Raw genomic sequence first — 25,970 nt, 5'->3', positions numbered from 1 at the left:
TGCAGGGTGTCACACACCTGGGTGCTGCTGTGAGTGTTATCTCCATTCTGGGCTGTTGGAGAAGCAGAGAGGAGCTTGTAGCAGGATCACATGTAAGTGCTCGAATCTAACATTGCGCCTAAACTGCGCCAAAATTGCGCCTAAACTGTGTTAAAGTAAAGTGATTAATAAGAGGCAGAAAATATACTTATCACAGATGGTTGTAGCTTGTGATAATTCTGGCAAAACAGTGCGCCCGAATTTAGGCGCAACTACTACACTTAGGCGCACAAAAGTGATAAATGTGGCCCCTTGTGTGAATTTCATTTAAAGTCATTCATTGAGTCTTATTAACTAGTCAGCGCAGGTGTATATTATATGTTTTCTGTATATGAAGCCCCCTTTGTTTGAGTATACATTGACTGGGCAAAGCATACCCAGTACCCACTTGCTGCAGACACGTGCTTAAACATGTACTCCTTCCACCGTATCAGCTCGTAGAGCGCTACTGCTTAAGTTGCCTATACTGTTGAATGCTGTGGCAAATCAGGGATCAAGACACACACTGAAAACACACTGGGGCACATTTACTTACCCGGTCCCGTTGCGATCCCGCGGTGTGTTGTCTGACGAGAATTCGGGTCCGGTGCGATTCACTAAAATCGTGCGTCCAATTTCCTGCAGGTGTCGCTGCTGTGCCGAGGTCCGCCGGAGTTCACCTTCTTCTTCCTGGTGCACGTGAGTGCTTGATCTTGCAACACATTTGGTTTTTTAAATTCCGCGTTTTTTCCTAATCCGTCGGTTGTCCAATGGCCACGCCCCCCAATTTCTGTCACGTGCAAGCCGGTGCCGATGCGCCACAATCCGATTGCGTGTGCCAAAAACCCGGGACAATTTGGCGCAAAACGTTGCAAAATGGAAATATTCGGGAAAACCCGACTGAATCGCGGTCCATGGACCCTTAGTAAATGTGCCCCACGATATCCCAGCAATGGTGACGTGATGAAGTGATGTCCCCACATCTCCGGCGTTGGACTACAGTGGCTGAGTTCCTGATCCACACTGGGAAAGAAAGGTAAGTGCTCTTTCTTTTTTTATTGTCATGCAAAAAAGATGGTAAGATGGAGGTCAGAAAAATATGAGGGGCCACAAAACATATAAGGGGGCAAAGAAGGGGAATCGGTAAAGACGAAACCATGAGGAGGTAAGAACCAGGTTTATAATAAATAAGAGGGCATTGAAGGGAGATGTGGGCACAAATAATATGAGGGGGCACAAAAATTGGAGGTGGATGGAAAGAGCATTTAACTTAAAAGGGGCACAATCTTCATATGATACTCAAAACTCGGGAGGGAATACAGAAGCTTGGGGTGGAAGGGGGACTTCAAATGTTGCACTAAAACTATCGTGGAGGGCAGGCACCAATTTATGAGGTGTCACTAAAACTGTGGGGTTGGAACCCTAGGCTTATACCAGTTTATGTGGTAAAATTAGTGACCTCCATAATTTAGTGGGAAAATACATGTCCTTCAAGCTTAGTAGAGCCAATGAAAAACTGCAGGTACTGTATAGGGTAAGTGCTGTAGAATACACTGTGCATGCTCTCTCTTTGCAGTTAATATCATGCGTGTGAAGTATCTCAGGATATTTCATGCTACCCCATCCTAGTAGGTCAATCAGTGGATTCTCCTGGCAGATAAACCAGCTGCAGCTCAGTTGGAGTCTGCAAGAGCAAGAGAAAGTAAGAGATCCCTTAGGGCCAGTGCATACTACTTTAATAAGCTCACAGATGTCTGATCAAGAGAGGGAGAATAATCTGACCAAGGAGAACTGGAACCCCAGCACTGCCGTCCTTACAGGTGAGGCACCTTTTTGAAAATTTAAAACCCACTAACACACAAGACAAGATGGATTTTAGGGTTCTTAGTGTATGTTTAGTTTTCTTACAGATGGCTGATCTCCAGCTACCCATATGGAAGATTTTTTTACACAATACAGGCAGTACCCCACTTAAGAACACCCAACTTACAGACGACCCCTCGTTACAAACGGACCTCTGGATGTTGATAATTTACTGTACTGTAGGCTACAATGATCATGTGTAACAGTTATAATAATAATTCTTTATTTAAATAGCGCACACAGATTACGCAGCGCTGCACAAAGCATGTCAAATCGGTCCCTGTCCTCATGGGGCTCACAATCTAATCAACCTATCAGTATGTTTTGGAGGAAACCGGAGGACCCGGAGGAAACCCACGCAAACACGGAGAGAACATACAAACTCTTTGCAGATGTTGACCTGGGCGGGAATCAAACCCAGGACCCCAGCGCTGCAAGGCAGAAGTTATGTCTGTAATTAAAATGTATTGTTAATCCCGGTTTTTATGACAATCCAACATTTTTAACACCCAATTGTCACTGAGACCAAAAAGGTAAATTTGGCTGGGGTTACAATTATAAAGTATACAGTTCCAATTTACATACAAAAACAACCTATAGAACCTATCCTGCACGTAACCTGGGGACTGCCTGTATAGTTCTTGTTTTTCTTGCATGAGGAGTAGGAACATGATCAGAGTAGTAGAGACTTTTCTGTATTTTTCCTGTATTTATAGTTCCTTTAAGTATCCTTGAAAGAGCCAGGCAATGATTGGTGAATAGGTGGAAATGAGCAGCAAAGTGCTTGAGGTCCACTCAATAACGTCACGGCCTTGTGATGCTGGGAGCCAGAGATGTTAAATGTCCTGTCCTCTGGGATCTCCGCGGACACTAATGAACCTTGATCTACATTGAAGGGTCAATAGAGATGGTGGAAGCCTGTATTGTGCCGTCACTAGTGATTTGTAGAGTCTGACACTGAATGGAAAACAGTGATTTGTGAAGCTTTTTGTTGTTTTGTAACTACTGCGACATCAATTATCTGCAGAATTACTTCCCTTTATTTATTACTTTTCTATCCCATCTCTTGCTACATCTTCCACCATTGTCACCTTCACCTTTCTTTGTCTTGGTATTTTCTTCCTCACTTTCTCTATAACTGTGATGTTAATTGAATCTCCTGGTTGCTGGATCATTTACTGACAAACTGTTGGTCTCTACTACAGGCTACAGATATGGCACCGGGGTGTAACTATAGGAGTAGCAGCCATAGTAGCTGCTATGGGGCCCACAGTGTCAGGGGGGCCCAGCTCCTGGGGTATTGGGGTTGAATATGCTGTATATGCTCTAAATGTGTGTGCATATGTGATGTGTATCTGCTGTATGTTTGTGTATACAATGCATGGATGTATATGGTACTGTATGTATGTATATGTGGTGTGTGTATACTGTATGTATATATTTTTTTAAAGGAGTAAGTGGGACCCTATTCAAAAGTCTGCTAAGGGGCCCTGCCTTTCCTAGTTATGGCCCTGTATGGCACCAGGGAAGAAGAAGCATAGATATTGTACCCCCAAAGTGCACCTGGCTACTGGTGGTATTAGTAATGTCTTTGAGGAGGTCTTGCATTGGGTTATTGATGGTAATAAGAACAGGAAAGGGAATTAAGCACAGCTTGGCGGTTACAATGTCTACAAGTGGAGGCACAGTGTACTTTATGACATATTTGTCATGAGCTACCTTAGTGTTGCTGTAGCACTACTTTCTACATAAGTACCTTGAGTGGGGTGCATCCTCCGGAGTCTCCTGTTCCCTCCCACACTCCAAAACATACTGGTAGGATGATTAGATTGTGAGCCCCATTGTGGACAGGGACTGATTTGACAAGCTCTGTGTAGCGTTGCGGAATCTATATAAATTAAGGAATTATTATTATTATTATTCTTGAGAAGTAATGTGTATCTGGCCTCTTGGGTCTTCATATATATGTCGTATGTCTCAGGCTCCTCCGTATATAGGGCTGGCATATGGCTTCATGTCCTGGTCTAGCTGTTCCATCCCAGGACCACCCACTTGACAGTAGAAAACCTAACTTTGGTGCTGTGAGGAAGGGGAACCTGCCATATTGAGATAAGTAATAAGGAGGCACAGTTGCAAGTGCGACCTCTGCAGCTGATATAGCTCCACAGTTATGATGATAGTCATAGAGTGCTCCATTTATGAAATATTAAAGGGTTTGTCCACTTTCAGCAAATAATTGATATTGTTTGTGTAATGAAACATTCATACTTTCTGAATCAATTTCTCATGGTTTTCTAGATCTCTGCTTGCTGTCATTCTATAGGAAGCTTCATTGTTTACTTCCAGTGGATAGAAATCTGTCCGTGATCATAATCAGAGCCGTGTGTTACTCATGACTCGTGCATCTGTGTAGCCAATCACAAGACCATGGACAGATTTCTATCCACTGGAAATAAACATGGAAGCTTTCTATAGACAGCAAGCAGAGATCTAGAAAACTTAGAGGAATTGATATAGAAAGTATATTGGAAAATTGTAGAACTTTTGCTTACACCAACAATATGAATTATTTGCTAGACAACCCCTCACAAGAAGCCGCGGCAGATCGCCAGACCGGACATATCCTGAGAAAAGCCATCTCCTTACTTTCTTACTAATCCCGAATTTAGTATTTCAACCTTATCAAACAGGAACACATCTATCTTCTGCCTATTAACTGATAAGATCTTATTTCAGGGAAGCCATCACATCCCCTCAGGTGATGTCTGGCATTGACATTACGATAGGAGGTTATCGTACCGCAAACTTAGCTGGGAGTAAACAAATGGCCCTGAATATTTTTAGATCTCTTGAATTTAGCGTGATATAATAGAGCGTCATCTGTCATCTGGGACAACACGGACTGCCACATCGGGGCACTAAGAATGTGGGAACCTGCACTAAAAGTGCTCTGCTCGGGTATAATGCTGGGTGCGACCGATGCATTAAGAAATCATAAATCTGGCACTTCCCTGCACTGGCCCGACAGACTGTCCAGTATATCCTGCGTGGAGGAAGACGCTAGATCACAGCAGAAGAAGTCAGCAAAGTCTCTCCTATGAGCTGCCACCTTCATCATGTATCCCTCCTGGTGTGCTTTACTGTTTACCTTTAGGGGAAACCTACCATCAGAAATTCACCTATTAAGGTAGATCCGTTGATAGGTTCCCAGTGACCTTCTAACTCCTTATCTATCTTTAACTAATTCTAGAATACTTTCTAATTCTCTCCATGTATGTGTGGGTTTCCTCTGGTCCTCCGGTTTCCTCCCACACTCCAAAATCTTCTGGTAGGTTGATTAAATTGTGCTCCCCATGGGGACAGGGACTGATGTGATAAGCTCTGTGCGTAATCTTTGTACACTATATAAATAAAGTTATTATTGTTACTACACTAAACTACAGTTAAACTTATATGCTAATTGCTGGCAGAGGCTACTGGGGTGTGGAGTATTCTCTCCGGGCAGTGGGAGCAGAGGCTACTCCATGTGCCAGTAGCCTCTGCTGCCACTACTATCTGCTTGTCTCCGACACTCAGCTGCCCTGCTTCCGCATACTTGGCTCCTTTTCTTTCTGATCCTCCATGAGATGGTTCTACTCATTCATTGGAGTCCAGTTGAGTTTAATTAAAATGATTGGGCTTAATTAGAAAAGGAACAAACCTGTCTATATAAGACCTCACAGCTCACAGTACATGTCAGAGCACGAGAATCATAAAGTCTAAGGAACTGCCTAAGGAGCTCAGAAAATATGCAAAGTTTTCCATGATGGTTTAAGAAAAACCACATCTCTTTTAGCTACCCTGATATCAAGCATGGCCTCCAGGAAACATTATGACATTAAAACCAAACCAGTATATCTATTCCAGAAGGAACAGACTCCCAACTGTAGACTGCACTTTTTCGACCTGGATGGGTCTCATCAGTACATCGTAGCCAATTGGTTTTGGCCGAGTGAGAGGCTTGTGACTAGGGTCGTGAAGACATAATTGTTGCAAGGCACAGATCTGGCCAAGGTTGCAAAAGAATATCCGCAACACTCAAGGTTCCTGAGAGCACAGTGGCCTCCAAAAGAGCATTGTTAAGAGAGGTAAAGAATAACCCCAAGATCACTGCAGCTGAGCTCCAGAGATGAAGTAGGGAGAGAGATGGGAGAAAGTGAGCCTGAAAGTCAAAGGTTCAGAACATTGCTACCTTTTTGCTTGTCAGTGAAACTCATAAATGGAGAATAAGGTCACATTGACAAAGAGCAGCAGCTCCTTAGTTGTGGTTGCTCACCATCAGTGTGAAGTGTACCTGTCCTTTATCATATCAGTTTTACCCAACCGGGTCCCACAGAATATATAATTAGCAGATTTTTCCCAGTCTAATTTTATTACCATCCATGGTACTACAACAAATCTCATTACACATTTCTCTCTACAGCAGCCTCCCCATACCCCTGTAATGTAATATTGTCTTCTATCCTGTCAACTACATTTCATATAGCTCAGTTATATTGGAAAACATAAAAGTTTTGCTTTCTAGACTAATATATGTTGTAAATGGAATGAATATAAGAAAAAGAACAAGCACCAATACCAACCTTTTTAAGACCCCACAGCACTTCACACGAATATCTCATTATATTAAAGAAGGTGACTCCCACCATGAATTATATCAAAGATACGGCCAACAGCATTAAATGGATTAGAGAAAAGGCCTCCATTATAAATTACACTGGAGATCAAAATGACAGAACAATGTATGATCACCTGATTTTTTCAGAAATAATGTAATCTCGGTAGATCACCATTTACCCTTATTTAATAAGGGTCTGTGGAAGGCACTTTTGTCGGATTTTTGAAATTTTTGGGATTGGCGCCGCTGTGACAGGTTTTTAACTGTAATTGGGATTGTGTCGCACGCGATCGGATTATGGTGCAGCTGACTGGCTTTCATGCAACAGAAATCGGGGAGGCGGGGTGACGAGGGCGTGGGCGTCCAACTACTGCAGGGGTCAGAGGCCGTGGTCCTGGGCGGGGTGAGACACCACCTGCTGATGAGGGAGCAGGTGGAACGCCACAGAGCTACACTCCCTAGGCCAGAACAGTGCGAACAGGGGATGTCGTGGATTGCGGACAATGCTTCTAGCCATTTGTCCACCAGTCAGTCTTCCACGCAGTCCACCCATGTCACCGAAATCAGCACTCCTCCAGCTCCTCCACCTCAGCCTCCTTCCCCCCAGTCTGCCCCCTCCCAGTAAAATTTGGCATTTGAACCGGCATACTCTGAGGAACTGTTTTCTGGACCCTTCCCACAGTCACAAACCACTTGTCCGGTTGCTGCTGAGCTCTTTTCCGATGCCCAGGTTTTCCACAGTCGCAGTCTGTGGGTGATGATGACATTGTTGACGTAGTGGAAGAAGTGTGTAAAGAGGTGTCGGACAATGAGGAGACACGGTTGTCAGACAGTGGGGAAGTTGTTGTCATCTGCTGCCTCTGCTAGTCAGCCCCCTGCCCAGGCACCTCCCGTGTGAAAACCACACCTTCACCTACACAATCCTCCACAGCATCCACCAATGTCTCCATGCGCAGTGTTCAGCTCTCCATACCCCAGACGCTGGAGCGCAAGAGGAAGTACAGTGCAACCCACCCACACTCCCAAGCCCTCAACGTCCACATCTCCAAATTACTTAGCCTGGAGATGCTGCCCTATAGGCTAGTAGAGACCGAGGCCTTTCGCAACCTCATGGCGGCGGCCGCCCCTCGGTATTCGGTCCCCAGCCGCCACTACTTTTCCCGATGTGCCGTCCCAGCCCTGCACCAGCACGTGTCAGACAACATCATCTGTGCCCTGACCAACGCCATTTCTGACAAGGTCCACCTGACCACGGACACGTGGAGGAGTGCTGCCGGGCAGGGCCACTATATATCGCTGACGGCACATTGGGTTAACTTGGTGGAGGCTGGGACCGAGTCTGACCCTGGGGCTGTTTATATACTGCCGACGCCGAGGATTGCGGGGCCTACCTCGGTCCAGGTCTCTCAGGCCTACTATGCCTCCTCCTCCTTCCACCCCTCCTCCACCTCCTCCTCCGAATTACCATCCCTGGGCATCGCATTATCAGTCGGTAGCTCTAGGCACAGCGGCAGTGCCGTCGCTAAGCGACAGCAGGCGGTGCTCAAACTGCTGAGCCTAGGCGATAAAAGGCACACCGCCCAAGAGCTATTGCAGGGCATCATGATTTGTGGCTGGCACCGCTGAACCTGAAGCCAGGCATGGTTGTGTGTGACAATGGCCTAACCTGGTGGTGGCTCTGCAACTCGGCAGACTGGCACATGTGCCATGCCTGGCCCATGTGTTAAATCTCATAGTTCAGCGTTTCCTCAAGACATACCCCAATCTGTCTGATTTGCTCACGAAGGTGCGCCGCATCTGTGCGCATTTCAGGAAGTCCAGCACAGATCAAAACAAAGAAAAGATTAAATTTTCCGCTCACCATCTGATGTCCATTCGCTGTGCTGGCTGCTGCTCTGGGACCACGAGGATTGAATAGAAATTCAGCAGGAAAAAATTGCATGCCGCACCAGGTGTGGATAAAACCATGAAAAACTTTTTATTCCAAGAACTATTTAAAATGACACGGAAGGTATACATGGAAAAAGACAGAGCATCCTGTTTGATAGAGAGTGTAGATGCTGACAAATGTCCTACGCGTTTCGGGCGTGCACGACACCCTTACTCAGCCACCCTGCTGTGTTATCCACAAAATATACTGGCAAACTTTTATCATTTACCGATATTATTCCAGCGCTTCTTGGGTATCTGTTTACATTCCCCTCACCCGCCATAACCCAAACTTATAAGAACGCTACTACACTTGATCTTATACAAAAGGTTCTTAGAAGTGCTGCCTGCTTTGAAAATTATAATTTTTTCTAAAGAAACGCTTCTGGCCCCCAGGCCCATTTTAGGTGGGGAGGAGCCGAGAGGCAAAAGCTTGGACAGGAGTAAGCGCGCCTGGCAGCGGACCGCCAGCTCCATCCCAAGATCCAACTAACATAGTTTTAACTGCAGCACCTTTAATCTACTGCTACTTTTCTGCCTCCATACATGGTCCCCTTATCAAACGAGCTGTGTCAGGCAGAATTTTCGGGTGTTTCACCAGATACATTATGGAACTCGGCTCATCTGTCGCCGCCATGCTGGAGACCTGAAGTTGCAATCATAGCGGCGCAATATGGATGCCCCATACTGTCGCTCTTAATCATGGAATCTTTTCCTAAAAACCTATTAAAAATAGAACCACTATGCTATTCCATTATTCCTAGGTGAAATATTCAAACGACCCGGCCTGCTTTGAAAATCATAATTTTTTCAAAGCAAACACTTCTGGCCCCCAGGCCCATTTTGGGTGGGGAGGAGCCGAGAGACAGGGGCTTGGACAGGCGAAAGCTCGACTGGCAGCGGACCGCCAGCTCATTCCAAGATTAGGTAGCCTCAGAGGCATCCATGCATACTGCCCCTGCAGTTTCCTGGCCATTTCGCCTCCACAATCCTCCACAGCGTCCACCAATGTCTCCATGCGCAACTTTCAACTCTCTATACCCCAGACGCTGGAGCACGAGAGGATATGCAGCACATCATCCCCTTATCAAACGAGCTGTGTCAGGCAGAATTTTCAGGCGTTTCACCAGATACATAATGGAACTCGCCGCATCTGTCGCCGCCATGCTGGAGACCTGAAGTTTCAATCATAGCAGCGCAATATGAATGCCCCATACTGTCACTCTTAATCATGGAAGTCTTCTCCATGGCTGCCTCCACATGTCGTCCCCTTATCAAACGAGCTGTGTCAGGCTCATTTTTCGGGTGTTTCACCAGATACGTTATGGAACGTGGTCACTATGTCGCCACCATGCTGTGTTATTGACTAAATATACCGTCAACCTTTTGTTCACATAGGAAATCATTTCAGCGCTTCTTGTTCACCTCCTTTGGTTACTCTCTGCCGCCTTAACCAGGCAAAATACTGATACGTACAGTGCTACACGTTATCCTCGCCAAAAGGAATTTTTTAAAATTGGTTTGAAGCCTGAGTCCATTTAGGGTATGTCGCCATGACACTCTCTAGCCTGCCGCTGCTGCCGCTGCCTCTGCGTGCCGTCCCCTATAGTGTCAGGGTCAATTATTGGATGTTTTAGATGCTATCTAGCCTCATTCGGTCACTCTGTCATGGCCATGCTGTTAACCATAATTTTGGCATAATGGTGCGATTAAGCAGCCTCAGAGGCATCCATGCATGCTGCCCCTGCTGTTTCCTGTCCATTTCCGTGGTGTTTTCATAATTTTCTGAGGTTCCCAGGTGTTTGGCCAAGCTTCCCTGTGCAGAGCCTTGGTCCCCTTGAAAAATGCTTGAGTCTCCCATTGACTTCAATGGGGCTCGTTATTCGAGACGAGCACTCGAGCATCGGGAAAAGTTCCTCTCGAATAACGAGCACCCGAGCATTTTAGTGCTCACTCATCTCTAGTCCACTCTTCTTCCATTCTCTTCCGCAGTTCTGTTTCTGGGTCATAACTTTGTCCAGAGGTTTTCCATTGGATTTATATTAGGAATCTTGTCTGGCCATTTCATTGCTTCAATGTTTTCTGTTTCAAGGTACTGCTTTACCCATTTTACTGTGTGGCTTAGGCATTGTCCTGCATGGAAATTTCTGTCTGATTGAATGAAGAAAGCAAGAAACCACGTGTTGTTGAAGAAGGTTCTGATACACACTTGCATTCACTCTGCCATGTAGCTGTATGAGATGTCCAACTCCTGCTGCAGAAAGCATTTCCCAAACCATGACACTTTATCCACCACCTTTCACTGACTTCTTTACACACTTTGGGTTGCCTTTCCCCACATCAGACCACATTCTCCACATCAGACCAAAATAAATTAAAGAGGACCTGTCACCCTGGAAAACCCAGCCACCAAATGTGCCTCCCATAATCGCCCCCCCCCCCCAGCCCCTTCATCCCTAGCCATTTTTATTTGAAATTTATGTGCAGTAAATTTATTTAAACCGATCCGACCTCTTACTTACTGGCAGTCAGCCTTATTCATTAGTCGTCTCTCCGTGACGTTTTATAGAAGCCCGGCTCTGCCACAGCCGCTGACAGTGCCGCGGAGAGCCGGCAGGAATATGATGCTGCCGGCTTCTCCTACAATGTGACCGCTGGCGGGGGCGTTCTGGGGGTGTGTCGGGGTGTTTAAATAAATTTACTGCACATAAATTTCAAATAAAAATGGCGAGGGAGAAAGGGGCTGGGGGGACGATTATGGGGGGCACATTTGGTGGGTGGGTTTTCCAGGGTGACAGGTCCTCTTTAAACTTGCTTTCTTCCCAAAATCAACTGTGGATCCCTTCTCCACACAACATGCTCCTCAGCAAAGGTATATCTAGCCTTTTCATTTTTTTTTTACTAAAGAGAGGTTTGGTCTCTGTAGGTTGGCCTTTCAGTCCAAATGCTCATAAACATTGAGACACTGTATGAAGAGACAGATCCTTACCCTATTCTGTGCTGAACTGGCAATTCCTGCTGTATTGGTGAAAATATTACTCATGGAGATTCTCTGCATAATCCTGTTCTCTCTTGCATTTTTCTTTTTAGCATGACCTGCCTTCTTGGTGGACTTGAGAGAGTTTGTAAAGATGCAATGTTCTAGAAATAGTCACTTTGAAATGGCACAACATTTTTGCAGTGAAAACTGGAAAGTTAGGCTGCCAGTTGAATAGGGTTTGTCAGATAATGAATTTAATTAGCATCAGGTGCCAGATCAATAACTTCTTAACTGACTGTGTTCTCTAATTTTGATGAGTGTCTTTTACAATGATCTAATTTACATTTTTATTCAGTGCTTTAGAATGCATACAATTTATGAAATAAGCTTAAATTACTGCTAATTTATTCACGTTGGGCTATGATCACATAGGACTACACACTGAGCTTTACATTTTGTATGTTGTTCTCTCATTTTGATCTCTAGTGTATATTATGGGGTAATGCTACCCCCACATTATGTAGTGAGTTAGAGAAACATCATCAGTTATATTATTGATAAAGCCTCCCCATTCTAATTTATATCATAGACAGTGCCCCAACATGTATTAAAAATAATGGGGCACATTTACTTACCCGTCCCTGGCGCGGTCCCCGATGTGCATTGTCCGACCGGACAATCTGCCGCGATTCACTAAGATCGTGCGCCCGATATCCTGCATGTGTCACTTCCCCGCTCAGGTCCACCGGAGTTCACCTTCTTCTTCCCGGTGCATGTAAGTCCATTGTATGTGTTACAATTTGAATGTTAAATCCCGCGCTCAGTCCGAATCAGTCGGATCATCTGACGGCACGACCCCCCGATTTCCGACACATGAAAGCTGGTGCTCTCCGCCAAAAACCGATTGTGTGCGGCACAATCCCTTGCTAAATCCCTGTCACAGCGGCGCCAATCCCGAAAATGTCGGGATGTCCGATGGAAATGCGATCTGCGGACTATTATAAAGGTATTGTTTGGCACAAAATTACAAAAGTAGTGGAACACACTAGGCTCCCTAGGATGTCCAGTATCAGCAACATATAAAAAGTAGAATGAGCCACTAGAAAAGGTTTCGTTTAAAAATTTTTTGCTTTTATATATTTCTTTTTCACAAATTAGTTACAAAGATATAAACATGTCAACAGGATTTTCTCTTTTATCACTTTTGAGGTATTACCTCTAAGTCCTTTATCACATATGTTTTGGGTTGCAAGCAATTCCCATTTTTAGAGTTTCACTGTACCGTGGCTTTGTGGAGACTTCTCACAGGTGGATTTCAGCAGAGGAGTAGATCTTTCCATCGGTCACTTCTTAGCAGAGAGAAAAACACACTCGCATGATTCTTGTGACGTTTCGGAGGTCACGCCTCCTTCCTCAGACATGCGCATCTCTAACTCTCTCTTCCATTTATACAAAAATAGCCGGAACTTTAATTACATTTCAACACATATACTTAAATCTAAATTATTTACAATTCTTGCACGATTAGTACATATATATAACAGACAATGCATAAGAAAGCATTTCTCTTCTTCCTTTTTAAATGTTGTGTGGAAGAAGTGAAATGTTATTTACCCCCCCAACATAGGGGGAGGGGTGAAGGACTGACAGCGATCAAAGAAATACATTAAAGTTACATTCTTCATTTATTCCATTTGGATTTAGCGTTTCAAATTTATATATCCAATGGACTTCCCGTTGGAGTAGGCGTCTTTTTAAATTCTCTTTATCGTATGCTTCAACTTCCTCTAATACTGTCCATTTCAGTGCAGACACATTATGTCTATGTTCAAAGAAATGTCTAGCTAGTGATGTTTCGTAATGTTTCTTTCCCTTTTCTTTCCCTTCTTTTGTTGTTTTTATTAAATTTTTTTCATAATTCTTAATGGCTGACCTATGTTCATTAATACGAATTTTTATTTGTCTAGATGTTTGTCCTATGTATGCCTTTCCGCAAGGACATTTAATCATATAAATTACGTTTTTACTGTCACAGGTAAATCTACTTTTAATGTGAGTTAAGGTTCCTTTTCTTGGATGGGAGATCTTATCTCCTTTGATTATAGAACTACAATTCTGGCATGCGAGGCATGGGAACGTTCCAGTATGTCTCGGACGCAAGAATTCTTGTTTGGGCAATTTTTTCTTTTTTATATCCGCTCTTACAATATGATTTGCTATAGATTTACCTTTTTTATATACAAACCGTGGACGATCCACAAATAGCTTTTTATATTTCTGATCACATTTTAATAAATCCCAATGTTTTAGTATTGTTTTCCTAACTAAGTTAGCATGATTATCATATGTGGAGACAAACATATGACATTTCTTTTCTTTACTTTTGGGTTTTGTCAGGCGTAACTCTTTAGTGTCTAATTTGCTCACCTCATTTGCTGTATTAGTTAGATTTACGTAGTCATATCCTTTTACTTCAAATTTCTTTATCAGTTCTTTCTTATGTTTTTCATATTCATTATCCCTATCGCAAATGCGTCTTAGACGTGTGAACTGTCCCCTAGGGATCCCTTTAAACACTTTAGGATTATGAAAACTTTTTCGATCGAGCAAATTATTTCTATCTGCTTCTTTTGTAAATAATGTAGTAGAAACTTTATTATCCTCCGTTCTCTGTACTAATACATCCAAGTAACTTATTTCATCTTTATTTACTTCACATGTAAATTCAATTAGCCTGTGTTGGGTATTAAGAAATCCAACCCATTCTTTTAGTTCATCTTCTGTACCTCCCCATGCCACAAACACGTCATCCACGTATCTAAGCCATAGCTTAGCGTGGTGACTATGCCGGTGGGTGGGGAGGGACAGATCTTCAAAGAAGGACATAAAGATATTAGCCAGGCTTGGTGCCTGCGGACCCTTAGTAAATAAGCCCCAATGTCCCTTTAATAAATGTTATTACTACATATAAAAACCCCCATCATGAATTATAATATACATAGAGCACCCGACTTCATCCAGTCATTGTCCATCAATCAAACTGATCAACTGATTCCCATATGATGCAGTACTAGCCCCATAATATACAGTGGGTGAGGATGCAGATTACTGGAAATCAGTCGCCTCGGACCTCCAGGGATCAAGAGAATGGGGAAACTAAATTCCAGTTGGGGTCTCCCTGGGACTGAAGTGCCGTTGTTCAGGGGCATAACTATAGGGGTAGCAGCCATAGCAGCTATGGGGTCCGCAGTGACAGGGGGCATTGGGTGTGTATATGTTGTATGTGTGTGTGTGTGGTTCGTACATACTGTATGTTTGTATATGGTATTGTATGTAAGTGTGTATATGCTGTACGTGTGTATATTTGGTGTGTGTGATTGTAACTTCCATGTGCGAGTATTAAAAAATATGCATATTTATTTAAGGGGAAAGAGGGTCCCCATTCAGAAATCTGCTATGGGCCCCAGACTCTCCTAGTTACGCCCCTGCCGATGTGTATATGTGACTGGCCCTCCATTGACCTCTATGGGGCTGCGTCTTGGTCATGCATGTGCACCAGCACTTCATTCACTGGGAGAATTTAGTCCCCTTTTTCCTAATTCCTGTAGGGTGTAGTTTCTAAAAAGGTGACAGATTTATTTTAATGTGTAGTGCAGAATTAGAAAAAAACATGTCCACCATCTTCCAAAGCCAGTGCCACTCCTCTGCATGGATACTAACGCTCTAGAGAATAGAACCAAGCTGCAATACCGCACATGACCTGAAGACAAGTGTGGCTCTGTTATTATATCAAAGCAGTCCAATTAAGGGCAACCCCTTTCTAATTGGGGTAATTGATTGGGCAATAGCCTATTGCAAGGGAATAGTGCCCCCGGTGGCCAAAATAAGATTTGTCAGGAAACGTGACCTGGATATCAGGTTACAGTAAACACGTTCCTACCTTCCTCATCACTTTTTCTCATTTGTGTTGGAGTAGGATTTTCTTTGTACAAGTAAACTTCAAAGTTAAAAAAAGATACATGAAACCCCTGTAGCCATTTATATCCGAAAAGTACAGTAGTATAAGTCAGGGTGCATAGAAATGATAGGTGCGGAGCGGGCGAGAGGCAAGACAGCGCTGCCATAAATAATGTATCTGTCTTTCATAGAAGGAGAATAATACATCTCTACAAAGCCCAAGTGATAATTAGGAAAATGTTCCTTTCGCTCCTCCTGCACCAAATTTATCACATCAAAATAAAAAGGGACGTTTAAATGTATAACCCGGAGCCGCACTATTTTTACACCACATTTATTCACGTTTTGTGCACATCCCCTTCATTATTTTAATGGGATAGGATGGAATCTTAGAATGCAAATGTGAAAATATAATCACTTAAAAATAAGAAAAATGATAAAAGTATCTCATGTGGACAAAGGAGGCTGCTGGGAGGAACGGTTTAAAGGAATAGTGGCATATTTTTCTTAATGGATATCTATCACCAGGATGAAGGATCTTAACCAAGCACACTGAGATACTGATGTGTGCCCCCTCTGCCAGGATCTACTCTTCTTTTACCTTCTTAAGATCTTGTTTTTACATAAAAAAGGCTTTAAAAATTATGCAAATGAGACTTAGGGGCTATGGGCTCCATAAATGTCAATGGATCCTGGAGCCCCTCAGGCTCATTTTCATAATTTTTAAAAACTTTTTAAACAAGATTTTAAGAAGCTAAAAGAATAGATGGTCCTGCCAGAGTGGGCACACATCACTATGTTAGTGTGCTTGGTTTATAATCCTTCATCCTGGTGGTAGATGTCCTTTAAGACATATTTATTAATATCACCTTTTGGTCAACTTTTTAGCATAGGTGCGATTGGGCCACTGCTCTGCCTACTCCTAAGAAGGGCTAATAGGCATCATAGTAGTCCTCTACCTGTACAGTGTCCGTATGATGAGATCCTTGGATATTAGAGTATAATATGTCATATACATAAATAATATAGTAAATGTAAGTCAAATTGACTAACTCTGATTCCTGACATGTTACTCTATTGATGAGCTGAATCGTTGCACCTTTTTCCATGTGTGAACAAAAACATAAAAATTTCAAGGAGTGCTCCCTCTGATCAGGATTGTTGGGGGCTTGCACCCATACTGGGCTTTGATCCATTGTACCCTACATTTTTTCATTCCTTTTCTTTACACAAAAGTCAAGGATTGTAAACCCAGCACACTGACATACTGATGTGTGCCCCCTCTGGCAGGATCTGCTTTTCTTTTAGCTTATCTTAGCTTATTACCTTGTTTTTGCAAAAAAAAAGGCTTCTGCAAAAGTGTGCAACACCCCTAGCAATGTGCATGGCAGAGGAGTGGTTGTGAATAAGCCCCTTGTACCATTCAGTACACCAAGAGGTAATATGCAGCGGTAGATACTGGCTGGATAGGCAAGGGTTAACCTGTTTTACTAATGTCGTCCAATGATTTTTCACCTTTGTAACTGGAGTGTGATTGGAGAGTGAGACCACATGACCAGGGGATGATGAGAAGTTACAGTTAGTTAGTGCTGAGCTCTCACCTCATTAACAGCTCTTGGGATCCAGCTCCTGACTGAGGAGCATCTAGATCATTTACCTGAGCACACACAGACACCATCAGGGCTGACACTCAACCAACCTACGATTAAAGCTGCAGTTTCCAGCATTGGACACAGCTACATCCCAGCCTGCATCTACAACCAGCCTGGTGACCCAACCCCTGAGGTTCCCTCTCCATGACCACTTCCAGTAATCCGGACGATCTAACTATCCGGCCTCTGTACAGAACAGTTTTGCGCGTTGCCTGCTGTTGGTTGAATAAAGAACTGTAAGTTATTTTTGCACAACGTTGGCTCCGTCTGGTCCCTGCTACGGCTGTCACCATCAATGGCGCCCCATCCATCACCCAGGGACTCCTACTACAGACACTAAGGGGCTGCCCCAGGGAGAACCAGTGCCACAGCCTCTCCCTCATCTAATTTCTTGCACTCACCACCTGCTGGAGACCTACCAGGCTGTAGGACAGCCCTCCGGTCCCCATGGAGTGTACACCCGACTGTATAAGAAGGGTACACACGGACTGTTGGTGTCCATAGTTCTTTACTCAGGTACAGAAGGGGTTAATCATGCACTTTAGGAAGGGGGTGGGATGTTCTGTTTCCCAGGTTGCAGAGTTTTCCCCTCCCTCTCCCAGCCGTCACTTTAGGATATAAAAGGGGGTTGTGGTTTAGGGTTAGGCCTCTTTGAACTTCACCTCAAGCTTCCCGCCCTCCCTCCCCTTTTTATTTTTGGGTTTTTCTATTATACTGTTCTCTGTTGCTTCTATGTTATGTTGGATTTGTTATACTGTTATATATTTAAAGTCACAACTGGCGGAAAAAGAAGACGAGTGTGTACCAGGTGGACGACTTGCCAGTCGGGAGTCCGGCTGGGCATACCGCTCCTGGTGGTGGTGTGAAAAATAATATTTACCGTTGGTGCCTTATAAAACCTGATGGCTTAAATTGGCCAAGCTGTTTGCCACAAGGATGTGCCATTAAAATATGCTGCGACCGTTTTACACCCGACAACAAGCCTCTGCCTCCGTTATTTGAAGGGTGGGTGGTATTTTTGGTTATTATGTTGCCAAAGTGCACTTTCTAAGTTATTTAAGTGTAAATGGGTTTACTACCAATAGTCTACCAAGCACCGTGACATCAGCGTACCTAGGCCGCGACCGCCAGCCACTCCGGTATTCTGGGCCCCGGCTGTCTCCAGGCCCCAAGAAAAGGCTAGGCCCCGGTGGGGGATGTTGCACAAGACTCATCTGCCCCTCTCTGGAAAATACAAAAAGGGGAGAGAGAGAATGAAAATGTATGCTAATTTATTTGATTACTTTCCAGGTTATATCATGTTCCCCCCGTTGCTGCTGTCATGTAATATAAATACAATGAGCTGATACCTGCAGTTTCTCCTGCCAATTCCAGCTGCTTCTTGGGGTTCCCAGCAGGGGATACACAGTGATCGGATAACAATAAAAAAAAAGTGTTCATACAGAGAAATACAGCCCAGCATAATGCAACTCAACAAATAACTACATCCAGTATCGTAATTTATTCCTTAGACTTGGGAACAGAATTGTTTAGTAAGGCTTCCGTGAAAATCATGGAATCACGGATAAGAAAAACAACACCAGTGTAAAAGGGAACTAACTGTTACCTGAATTCCATCTTACATCAAAAAAGGCTTGGTGTAGACACAGGGGAATAGGGGCTCATTCACTAAGGGTCCGAATCGCGCATTTTCGTCAGGTTTCCCAAATATTTCCGATTTGTGCCAAATTGCCCCGAGATTTTGCCACACGCGATCGGATTGGGGCGCATTGGTGCCAGCTTTCACGCGACAGAAATCAGAGGGCGTGGCTGTCGGAAAACCCGACGGATTCGGAAAAAATGCGGAATTTAAAAAAAAAATTTGTGTAGCAAGAATAGCACTCACATACACCGGGACGAAGATGGTGAATTCCGGCGGACCTCAGCGTGGGAAGCGACACCTGGTGGATATCGGGTGCAGGGACCTTAGGGAATCCCGAATCCTCGCCGGAGAACGCGGCGCTGGATCGCGACTCGACCGGGTAAATCTGCCCCATAGTGTGCAATAGGAGAAACTGTAGGAGAATGGTAGAACCTGTGAATAGAATGACTAAGGCCAAGTTCACACGCAGCGTTAGAGTTGCGTTTTGTGACACAATTCAAAGGCTGTGGTGAGGAGCTTGGCCTGATTGCATTGGGTTTATATTGCGTTAACAAAGTGTTAATATTGCATTTATTTATTTCCTCCTGCTACGAAAAAGGCTAGGCCCTGGTGGGGGATGTTGCGCTACCACTGTACTTACACCCCTTGTAGTCTACCTTACAATAACGAGCTGTCAGGTGTTATATTCTGACCCAGATGCTGGATACATTCTACCCATAAGTGATAGGTCTTCCTGCTTCGGCCATCCTTAACCATGGTCATCGGTATTGAATTCTCCTGAGCTGCAATACCAGCCACAGACTGCGGGGGAGCAGTTTCTCAAAAAAAAAAACAGACCGCCTTTCTATTTCCCACCACACTCCACTAACAGTTCTATATTTTGCCTACAAAGAACTATTACAGCAAACAGATTTCTCTATTAGTTACTCCCCGATGTCCCTTTCAGCCATTCATCACATCATTTCTAACATCCTAAATCGTAAACTGGAAGAGAATAAATCAGTGTTAACTGAGCAGCAGAGGAACGGGATGATGAAGGGTGAATATTACTGGCAGCTGCAAGTCCAGATGTCACAATTTATATAGTTTTCCTCCTCGTCTGCAAACTATTTTGCATGGTACATTGGCAATGAGCCTTCTGGCGAGAGCTCGACCCGAAAAGGTTATATTCATGTTCTTATCACATCCTGGATATCCAAAACCAAATTTCACAATTGTGTCATAAGAATATGTTTCCGTCAAAGGAAAGAAATGTCACGAAAGGCTGAACTTACAGATACACCAAACAGCTGGGTCATAGATAGGTCTCTAATCACCCCCCTCCACCCCAGGCAAAAATTCGGATTCCTGCCTTAGCCTTGTTTTTAAAGAGAACCTGTCACCACCCCAATAAACTTTCAGCCCCCTCAGATGGGGGAGGAAATGTCTCTTGTAGAATTCCCTCTTCAATGTGAAATCTCATTTACCCATTTACCTATAAAAAAAATCTCTCCAAAAGTCATGTGAAAATGACTCTTCTCACCTCATTTTCACATGAGATGAGTCAAGTTTAGTGGTTGCAGGAGTAGAATCAATTTAGAAGTCTCTGGGGCAGATTTACTTACCCGGTCCGTTCGCGATCCAGCGGCGCGTTCTCTGCGGTGGATTCAGGTCCGGCCGGGATTCACTAAGGTAGTTCCTCCGCCGTCCACCAGGTGGCGCTGCTGCGTTGAAGTTCCCCGGAGGTGCGCTGGAATGCCCTGAAATTCACCGGCCTATTCCTAGTGAAGGTAAGTGTAATTTTCGCGACACGTTTTTTGTTTTAAATGCAGTGGTTTTTCCGAATCTGTCGGGTTTTCGTTCGGCCACGCCCCCCGATTCCCGTCGCATGCATGCCGGCGCCGGTGCGCCACAATCCGATCGCGTGCGGCAAAATCCCGGGGCAATACAGGGAAAATCGGCGCAAATCGGAAATATTCGGGTAACACGTCGGGAAAACGCGAATCGGGCCCTTAGTAAATGACCCACCCCCTATCTTTTGTTCTATAGCACCTAGAAACATGCTTAATTTTGCATATTAAAGATGTGGATCTCATTTTTCAGAACACATCAGGTTTATGGTTCTGTGATCTAAACTGAACATAAAAGACATAGGGGCACATTTACTAAGGGTCTGAACACGGCATTTTCGTCGGGTTTCCTGACTTTTTACCGTTTTGCACTGAATTGCCCCGGGTTTTTGGTGCACATGATCGGATTGTGCCGCATCAGCGCCGGGTTGCATGCAACACAAATTGGGGGTGTGAACGTCAGACAACCTGACAGATTCGGACAAACCCGCAGAATTAAATAACCAAATTGTGTCGCATGATCAAGCACTCACATGCACCAGGAAGAAGAAGAACTGAGGTGGACCTCAGTGGGGTAAGCGACACATACAGGAAATTGAACACACGATCTTAGTGAATTGCGGCAGACCCGAATCCTTGTCGGACATTCCGGATCGGCGTCGTCAACGGGACGGGTAAGTAAATGTGTCCCATAGTTGGAAATACAAGCTGCAGATAAAGATCCATCTCTGTGGCTCACAGAACTGTAAGACTTAAAGGATCTAAAAGATGAGATTAATCTCTTTAATAAGACACAAAAAGTAAGTTTCTAGGTACTATAGAGCATAAAATCGGGGCTTCTGAAGTGACTCCGCCACTGCAACCATTAAACTTGAATCATCTTATGTGAAAATGAAGTGAGAAGAGTCATATTTACCTGACTTTGAGGGGAATTTTTTTTTGGTGTGTAAATGGGTGAGATTCCACAGTAAAGAAGGGATTCTACAAAGGACATTTCATCCCCTACTTGTGACGACTAGTAGTTTAGTGGGGTAAAACCTGGTGACAGGTTCTCTTTTAGTACCCTGGCCAAGGCATAGTAACTTTTTAATGTCCACTGACAACACTCTTACCGACACTAGCAAATGCTACATATGCACCATTCACACCTGCAGTGGAATAACCACAGAGATGACAGTGGTCATAGTTGTTATTGGACCATTAAAGGAAACCTACCATTTGATTTGATGCAAACATACCTTGAGAATGCCGTAGCTACACTGATGCAGGATCATATCTTGGTTAATCCCTGAGATGAAAAACTATTATAACATTCAGGACCTTGGGAAAGCTGGGTCATGCTGGCTACCTACATAAACACATTACACATGGGAGCTTGTAATTACAGATCGAGTTTAGTCAAGACATCACAAATCAACCTGAGCTGGATCACTCATACACAGCAGCTGGGGGGTGGTGCAGCAATTGATTATCCTGTCTGGTTGGGAAAACAGGGATTACATCATCTTCTCCTGCAGAGAAAACTGAGGTGCTAGGACAAGCTCTGAAGAGCGACAGAGCTTCATTATCATAATTTAATAATTGTTTTTTCAGCAAAACCACTCAGCACAGGGATTAAACAAGATATGTTTCTGCATCAGTGTAGCTACAGCATTTTCAAGGTGTGTTGCTTCATAATGCATCAAATCAAATGGTAGATTTCCTTTAAAGGAAATATACAATTTGATCTCATTCATTATGAACCAAACATACCTTGAAAATGCTACAGTTACACTAATGCAGAAACATATCTTGTTTAATCCGTGAGCTGAGTGGTTTTGCTGAAAAAACTATTATAGAATTCAGGACCTTGGGAAAGCTGGGTGCCTACATAAATACATTACACAGAGCTTCCTAAATTATGCAGACAGGACTTATCAACCTGAGCTGGATGACTTATACACAGCAGCTGGGGGATGGTGCAGCAATCAATTACTTCTGCCTACAACTCAGTGTAGCTACAGCAGTCTGAAGGTATGTTTGCTTCATAATGCATGAAATCAAATGGTAGGTTTCATTTAAGCCGCTCTACAACACATAGATCTCCTTTGACATCTTGAAATTTAAGTATAGTAAATACTTCATCCACATTGTTTTCTTTGCTGAAATAATGGGGGTCCCAAACCACCTAATAGATGGGCCAAAAGTTGAACATGCATCCTACCGCTCTATTCATTCTCATTAAAGAGGTTTTAAAGAAAATTTAGTGTTGTGCCCTACTGTTTATGACAAACCCATAGACTTCAATTAGGTGGAAGGGGGCTTCTGTATATGGAGGGGTCTCCGTGGCCTGACACCCACAAAACAGTCATCTCCTATTGCTGTGGATAGGTGGTAGCAAATACCTTTGCAAATCCTATAATACATGCATATAGATACAGCATTCAGGACTGTGTATATTTGTAAATGATGTCTCAAAAGGAATGAAAACACGGCACTCACCGGTATGTGCAACGTAGAAATCTTTTTTATTCGGACGGACACATTTTTACGTTGCACATACCGGTGAGTGCCGTGTTTTCATTCCTTTTGAGACATTTCTTATCACTGTATACTGGCACGTGCACTTCCGGGGAGCAACGAGTCTATGTCAGCTCACACTCTGGGACGCCTCTGAGTCCGAAAGCAGTGTGGAGAAGGTGGTGCCGGTCTTACTATTCCTCTTGTTTATATTTGTAAATGATGATAACGATGAAAATATGTGATCATCTATGATAAAATATTGAGCAAAATGTGTAATTTTTTCAATCACTATGAGCATCCTCCTCTCATGTCTCTTATACACTTGTACATGAAGAATATTGAGTAAAATGATTGGAATGAGTGAATACGGTCATTGTATATGAGGGTAAATCGCCTGTTTGTTACATCAGTAAACTAAACGTTCTAATATTTTGTGGATTTTCGCCTTCCCCCCAGGCTGTAGTGGGGGCGGAGGATGGAAGTGACTGCTATTATCACCTAACAGCCTCCACATTGCTCCAAATGTTTCAGATCAAAGCCATTCAGAGACAGAACAATGCAGTAAGTCACCGGGATCTCTGCCCAAACGCTTGGACAGATTGCAAAGTGCCAGAGCATTACTCATGTTTCATGGGGTCATAATACAGTCTTCTCCCGTATTACTTATACAGTTAGAATTCCTAATGATTTCTTGGAACTGTGAGAAAACCTGGAAGGATTATACACTACCAGCGGAGCTGATGGGTGGGGAGAAAGTATATGTCCTTATTTAAAGGTATAAAAATGTATAAAACATCTTCTCACTAGTCGCTGCCTGCACTATTAATGTGTTTTCTATCACATAGTGACATCCATAAATCAGGCCAGTGATTTACTAAAATGTTCATGTGTTTCCTAAAAGGGAACCTGCTGTCAGGATTTCACATTTTCACCTAATGACAGGTTCCCATAGCCTGTTTAAAGGACCAGGATGAAGGATTGTAAACCAAGTACACTGACATACTCATGTGTGCCCCCTAAGGCAGGATCGCTCTTCTTTTAGCTTCCTATGCCCTTTGTTTTTTTTAAAATGCTTTTGAAATTATGCAAATGAGACCGAGAGGTTCTGGGTGTTAATGGAACCTGGGTACACTCAGGCTCATTTGCATGATTTTATAGTAAATTTTATGTTTTTTACATAAAGCTAAAAGGAGAGCAGAGGGGGAACACACCAGTATATCAGTGTGCTTGGTTTAAAATTCTTGATCATGATGGTAGATGCTTTTATAATCAATACTAGTGGTTCCACTCTCTTCTAAAAGTTAATAAAAGTATACCTGGCTCCCTACCAGCAAACTGCATCAAGTCACAGAATTGTCATCATTATCTGCTCATTATCTGCACATTGCTCTTACAACTTTACTTGAGTTGACAGAGATTTGCTTAAAGCACAGGGTCAGAGGAGGGGGAGAAGGGATAACGAACTAGAGTTGTAAGAGCAGTGAGCAGATAATGATGACGAATCTTCGACTTGATGCAGTTTACTGGCAGGGAGCTAGGCATACTTTTATCAACTTTTATCCAAAGTTTATCCAAAAAGTGAGTGGAACCACTAATATTGATTACAAAATCAGCAATTAGTATTACAGCCAATAGGAACCTGATCCTAGGTGAAAATGTGAAAAGACAGGTTCTCTTTAAGTCTGTAAGTAGTTTTGTCGACTACCTGACAAACTGATGTATGGCAATATTAAATGTGCAGAGTTTTTAATCTGGAAATTTTTTTGAATTTTTTTTTTTCTTTAGAAAAATGTGCCAAATGTGTTTTTCGCTGCATGGGTTGGTGTATTCTTGTTGCTTTCTTGGGTTCTATAACATCAATGTTTTTACTTTTATGTATGAAAAAATAAGAAACAAGTCACAAAAATAAGAAACAAGGAGTGAGGGCCCTGCTCACAAGAGCTTTTTAATTTGCTAGAAGGCCATGCAACAGCTGCCATGAAGAGCCAGGCCCCAGTCCAAATCATCTCTTCTAAGCCCTTTCTACTAAAATAATTAAAAAAATGATTGTTGCTACCTGCTAGACAAAATGTATTGGTAAAGATAATTCCCCTGGTGGTCTAGGGTACTAAATGGTAACAATGCTATCCTTGTGGTATAGTGCAGGGAAGAGTATATAATTAGAGTGAAGGAGACTCCTTCTGACCAATCATAGCCATGACTAGTTTCTATGGGCATGAATTTGCTGTATTGGCTGTTCGGAAACATGTCTGGGTTGAGTGGCCAAACACGAATGCTGAACCCAAAATGGAACAGCAGGTCCACTTATCTATACTAACTATCATTTCTATGCAGGGCCCGCGCCAGCACTGGGCATACCCGGGCAAGTGCCAGGGCCCAAGGCTGCTGGGGGGGCCCACATAAGGCTTTACATAAGGAATCCATGGGGGTGAGGGGGGCTGTATCAAATGTATTTAAATGGGGTGAGGGGGCTGTATTGAATGTATCTAAAGGGGGTGGGGGCTTTATACAAAGTAACCATGAAGGGTCTGTATATAAAATAACCATGAAGGGGCTGTATATAAAATAACTATGAGGGAGCTGTTTGGGATGATAAACTAGAGAATATTTTAGGGAACAGGAGACTGTTTTAGTTTCTGAATTTTTAATGGCGCCACCTGAGTTCACTGCAAAGGGGCCCACTGAGGCTCTGTCACCCAGGGGCCTACTGAATCCTGGAGCTGACCCTGTTTCCCTGCCATACAGGTCACACCGCTGACCAGGTGAATCAGTAGATCTTATGAATGCTTCTTATAAATAACACAATTAATTCACGTGAGAACAATTAGGTGCCGGCATTTATGCAGAATAATGAAACCTGTGTAATACATAATGAATTATCAGTGATACAAGAGACTAATGAAGGAGATTGTCCTATATTAACGTTACAAATTAGGTGTCC

The sequence above is a fragment of the Engystomops pustulosus genome, chromosome 3 (genome assembly GCF_040894005.1).
Source record: "Engystomops pustulosus chromosome 3, aEngPut4.maternal, whole genome shotgun sequence".
Lineage (NCBI taxonomy): Eukaryota > Metazoa > Chordata > Amphibia > Anura > Leptodactylidae > Engystomops > Engystomops pustulosus.
The sequence above is the reverse complement of the archived record's forward strand: the minus strand, read 5'-3'. Positions refer to the sequence as shown.